The sequence below is a fragment of the Lipotes vexillifer genome, unplaced genomic scaffold, assembly GCF_000442215.2.
Source record: "Lipotes vexillifer unplaced genomic scaffold, Lipotes_vexillifer_v1.1 scaffold395, whole genome shotgun sequence".
NCBI classification, from domain to species: Eukaryota; Metazoa; Chordata; class Mammalia; order Artiodactyla; family Lipotidae; genus Lipotes; species Lipotes vexillifer.
Window position 1 is genome coordinate 737802 of NW_006797390.1, and position 6148 is coordinate 743949.

The following is a 6148-nucleotide window of genomic DNA, read 5'->3' on the forward strand; positions in this document are numbered from 1 at the left end:
ATCTCTTTATATTCCCTATTTATAGTATAATTGTTTTAAATGTTTCCTCAAGCACATTGAGAACTACATCAGATAGTGTTATAAATAAATTTTGCTTCAATCATCAAACATAATTTTGAAAACTCAAAAAGAGAAGGAAAGTCTATTGTATTTGCCCATATTTTTGCTTACTGTGTACGCTCTTCCTTGCTTCATGATATTCCAAGTTTCTTTCTCTTATCATTTCCTTACCATTTGGAGACTTCCTTTAGCCATTCTTTTAGGCCAACAAATTCTCTTAGTTTTCTGGTAACAGATTCTTTTAGTTTTTCTTCATCTGAGAATATCTTGACTTCCCCTTATTTTTGGAATTATTTTTTTCCAGGTATAAGATTCTGGGTTGACAGTACTTTTCTTCCATCACTTGAAAGATAGTTTGCCACTTCCTTTCAGCATCCATGGTTTCTGATGAGAAATCTACTCCATTCTAATTGTTTTGTCCCTGTTTTTCTCCGACCGATTTCAAGATTTTCTTTGTCTTCAGTTTTTGGAAATTTAACTGTGCTATATCTTGATGTGGATTTCTTTGGGTTTATTCTGTTTGAGTTTCACTCAGTTTTTTGAAAGTTTTTTATGTCTTTTGGCAAATTTGGAAAGTTTTCAACCATTAGTTCTGTGATAATACTATTTTAGCTCTGCCTTCTTTCTTCTCTCCTTCTGGGACTCCAATGATGTGACTATTAGGTCTTTTATTATCGTCCCATGGGTCCTTGACATTCTGTGTAGCCTCCACAGACACCGTGGTGGACATGGTCTCATAACCTTTGGACAATGGTGAAATTCCTGACTCTTCACTAGGCCTCCTCTGATATGAGCAGGGAAGGGAGAGGCTCCTCTTATTGCCAGGTGCAGGAGGAAGTTGCAGCTCCTCACATGGTCTGTACCAGGGGTTTATTCAGTCTAAAGAGGTCAGTGTGGTTTCCAAACACCAGGCAGAGAGTTGGAGAGGCTGAGCACCCACAGCCCTGAAGCACTACTGTTCAATGGGTCTTGCACAGCCCAGTGAGACCTCACTCATTGCTGTACCGTAAACCCTGCTGGTGCTGAGCTCTGGCCCTCCCTTGGCTGCCCAGGTTTATTGTCCTTTGGTTTATACTCATGATTCAGGTATCATTCCTGGGGCCACCGGACCTCTGGGTCTTATGGGCCTTATTGAAGGATCTATAGGATGTTTCCATTTTGTGTTATTATTTAAAATACTCCAAAATAAACATCCTTGAATGACTATAATTGAACCCTTGGTCAACCGTCTCTGTAAAACAAATCCCCAGAGTTAGATTTGTTGGATCAAAAGGTATGCTTTACAAGCCATTCTTAGGAGGTAAGCCCTAGGTGCATTAATATTCTCCATATAGTTCACCTAGCTCTTTTTTCCTCTGTGTATCTTAGCTTCTGAAAATGCATTTTCTTTTGTTTAATTATCTTGAAGTTGTTCATAAAATTTCACAGTTTGTTTTCACAGTTTGGAAATCACATCTTTAATAGGTGTTCGGCTCTTTCTGTTATGTAGAGGCCTAGCTCACTTTATCCTGACCCTCCAGATCTTGTAATATTGGAAGATCTGAGTTTGCTTCTCAAAACCCACTCTACCTTTGACTTATAAAACAGAAACACAATCTGGATTTGTTTCCTCTTCTTCCTTTTTTTTAAATTAAATTAAATTTTTTTATTTAAAAAAAATTATTTTATTATATTTTATTTTTGGCTGCATTGGGTCTTTGTTGCTGAGCGCGGGCTTTCTCTAGTTGCGGTGAGCGGGGGCTACTCTTCATTGCAGTGCGTGGGCTTCTCATTGCGGTGGCTTCTCTTGTTGCAGAGCACGGGCTCTAGGCACACGTGCTTCAGTAGTTGCAGCACGTGGGCTCAGTTATTGCAGCACATGGGCCCTAGAGCATGTGGGCTTCAGTAGTTGTAGCACTCGGGCTCAGTAGTTGTGGCTTGTGGGCTCTAGAGCATAGGCTCAGTAGTTGTGGCGCACGGGCTTAGTTGCTCCGTGGCACGTGGGTTCTCCCTGGACCAGGGATTGAACCCGTGAATTGGCAGGTGGAATCTTAACCACTGCGCCACCAGGGAAGTCCCTATGCTTCTTCCTCTTTAACAAATTATTTACTTTGGAGAATCCAGAGAGATTACTAACCAAATGTAGTTTTCAGAATAGTGTTGGTCAAACTTTTTCAGGCTCGTATAAACCTATAAACATGCTAAGGCATATTAGACTGGAGGCAGGTGCCACATTCATAATGAATAGTTATATGTTTTTTAAAAAATGTGCTATGAAATTGGAGAAATTAAAAAAAATATATATATTCAGACTTCCAGTTAAGCATGGCAGATTAAACACGTGCATATATCTGAGCTCTACCTTCCCTCTCCTTACCCCATGCAAAATTACAGTGAAGGAATAAAAGGCATAAATGCATAAGGACAAAGAGAATTGGAGGGGAGATAAGAGTAGGGAAGAGATGTGATCACATCTGAGAGATGAAAAGTGTTTTGAAGGATGGTAACTGACTTAGACCAGAGGTGGCTAAAACCCAAGTGCCTGTGGAAAGGAAGACTGATAAACAGCAAATTTGTTCACCAGAACACCTGAAAACTTCAGGAATTGGAGACACTATGACCGTGGAGGGGGCAACGGTTAGTCATGGGGCTGAGGAGAGGGAGATGGTTTTAAAGTTTCTCTAAGGACCTCTTATACCTCTGACCCACACCAGTATGGGATAACCTCTCCCTAATTGGTGTAGAACACAGAGTTCCTTTTCAGGAGAAACTGACCAGAGTCTCTGGCTCTGGGACATGCTTGCTGGTGTGCTCCCATCGGCCTCCCTGCTCTGACTATGGCGCCAGGCTTATTACTCAGACCCAGTTCCCCAATTCCATCAAACTGGAGAAGACCAGAGTGAAGTCTGTGGAAAAATTCTATTGCCTCAGGGGAAATACTCATACATAATGACAATTGGGAGGGGGTGTGTCCCCCTAATGACAGAGTGGCTCGACACCTGATCGCTCTGCAGGCTGCCAGGTGACAATTTTGCCTCATTACACAACTTCTTTGTGTGTGATTTTTGAGCATAAATCAATAGGCAAGGATCATCAGACTCTTGGGAGATACCCCCCAAAATAAAAGACAGAGATCAAAGTGTGTGTGTGTGGAAACTAAAGAGAACTAAAGAGAAAGAAAATATCGTAAGGAAGAGGAAAAGCATTTAACGAAAAAGTCTAAGTATCTTTAGAGAGATGAGAAGATATTGCAGCCATGAAATGAGAATGGATGCCATCAAAACAACAAAATAAAGGAATGTCAGAAAACAAGAAAGAGCTTCTGGAAACTAAAATGCTTAGAGTAGAAATAAAAAATTTAACAGAGTATGGAAGATGAAATTGAGGAATTCTTGTATAAAGTAGTAAAAAAGAAAAGACTGGAAAATGGGATACCAGGTTGGTACATTTCTCCTTTACAACCCCCCTTTCTTTTTTCTACCCTCACTGTTGGGGGTGGGATACTAAACTTCCCTTTCTAGACTGCCCTATAATTAGATTTGGCTTTTGACGCATTTCTGCTCAATGAGTCAAAAGTTGAAGTCTGCAGGGGATGGATTTCTGGAAAGCCTTTAGTTCCTTGCTACAGATGCAACACTTTCTGCTTCTTTCCGTTTCCTCCTTATTCCTTATAAATACGGATGTGATGGCTGGAGCTGCAGCAGTTATCTTGTGGCCGTGAGTGAGAGGCCAAGAGAGTTCCAGAGATCTTTGCTGCTCTGACATTCTTGAGCCTCTGAAATAATACCAGTCCAGCTACCTCTTGACTTCTTGTGTGGGGAAAACCCAAACAAACGCAATTTATTTAAGTCACCGTTTAATCGGATATTCTTCTATTCCTAGCTGAACCATATTCCCTAATACAAAGAGAAAAGTTAAAAAACTAGAGCATCTATTCAAGTGGTCCTATATTCAACTGTTAGGAATTTCAGAAAGAGAAAACAGAGATAACGGTACAAAAAATTATCAAAGGAATAATAGAAGAAAATATTCCAGAGCTGAGCTTTCATATCTTGAAATAACACATGAACCCAAGTAACTAAAAATCAGCAGGATGTAGAATGGAAGTACTTCACAGTTTGTTTTCAGATAAATGGACTGGAGGTCAGGGAACTGGCTTTACTACAATAAACAGTTGTATAGTAGAAAGAATTAACATTGTGTAGCTATTCAAGAGGTTTGTCAATAAATGCTAAACCAGAAATGTTCCATTTTAAGAAGATGGGAACTTGTGGAAACACAGTAATACCTATAGGGTATCCATTCAACAAAGTGGTTTAAGTTGGGGCTGTTGGTTCAGAATTGCCATGTTTTATTTTAAAAGTTGGCTATTTCAAAAGGTGGTGTGCTCTGAAATCATACATACCTGGTGCTGATCCCAGTTGTATGGTGCAGGCAGTTTGACTTCTCTGTGCTTATTTCCTCATCTGTATGGCTGCTTTAGAGGTTATTTGGGGGACCAGTGGGCATTCTGTATTGAAAGATGGCACAGAGCTGGTATTGCTTAAATGTCAACTCCTTGTAATGATGTTTCTTAAATCAGGATGCTACCTGTACACACACACCACAGCCTTCCATTTTTCCCTTGTGTTAGTTCATGAGAACTCAAGTTACCTTCAAGATTATCCAGTGTTGGTTCCCGAATTGGGATTTCCCAGCCTTTAGGGCCTGGGAAAGTTATAACTAAGGTCTGTGAGTTAGTTTCAATATTCTAAAAGCCTAAAAGAAATCATACATGTACCAGGGATCAGGATAAGGAGGGATCTAGTGTCTTCACTTCTGTCTGAGATGTAAAGTTATTACGGTAACTCTGGTTGCTTTATGATGATCAGAAGCTCCTGTCGACATTTATACATCTGATTATTAAAGATAGAAAAGTTACTAGTTAATTTTTTTTTTTTTTCCTGTACGCAGGCCTCTCACTGTTGTGGCCTCTCCCGTCGCGGAGCACAGGCTCCGGACGTGCAGGGTCAGCGGCCGTGGCTCACGGGCCCAGCCGCTCCGCGGCATGTGGGATCTTCCCGGACCGGGGCATGAACCCGTGTCCCCTACATCGGCAGGCGGACTCTCAACCGCTGTGCCACCAGGGAAGCCCTTTTTTACATCTTTATTGGAGTATAATTGCTTTACAATGGTGTGTTAGTTTCTGCTTTGTAACAAAGTGAATCAGTTATACATATACATATGTTCCCATATCTCTTCCCTCTTGAGTCTCCCTCCCTCCCACTACTAGTTACTTTTTTAGAGATGCATTTTGGAAGGCAACATCTTTTAAAATCATAGGGAGATAGTGAGGAGGGTAACAAGTCTGGGACACTAAGTTTCCAAATAGATTAAGTATCCTGTGCAAAGTCACACAGTGGATTAGCAGCAGTGCCAAGACTAGGACTGATTTCTCCTGATGCCTATTTGTCTGCAAGTTCCACTACCTACAGTAGCTCTGCAGACCATCTTTCCCTCCCAGCCCCAAATAGTGCTTCAGTCACCAAACACCATACTATATGTGGTGCTGGATGTTAACTAGACTTATTGTGATCATTTTGCTGTGTATACAAATATCGAAGCATTATGTTGTACATCTGAAACTAGTATAATGTTATATGTAAATTATACCTCAATTTAAAAAAAAACATATATTGCTTCAGAAACTTGAAATCCAGATAGTGTAGTGTCAAGGGCACTTCAGCTTTCCTTTTTGCTGGGACCCCAGGAATCATGATGAGGGAGAAAGTATCCCTGAAAACCTGTCATGATTTATGGGAACAGCCAGAAATTTCTTTCTTGCTTTCATTTGTCAATCAGTTAATTTGTACCTTAGAAGACTTAAAATACTTGAGAGAGAAAACTCTGTTGCTTGTTTATGTTGTTTTGTGTCTGTGAAAAGACAGGAGATTTTTCAGCCAAGGTTGAAATTCCCACGGGAAAGTAGACCAGGCATGAGATCTGAATGTATACCTGTCTGGAAGCTGTAGCCTTTGATAGAAACAACAGAACCAGGAAGAAAACTGTTTTGATACGTAGTGGTCACCAGGTGGCGCCACACACTCGCTGTCAAACCTAACAATTCCCC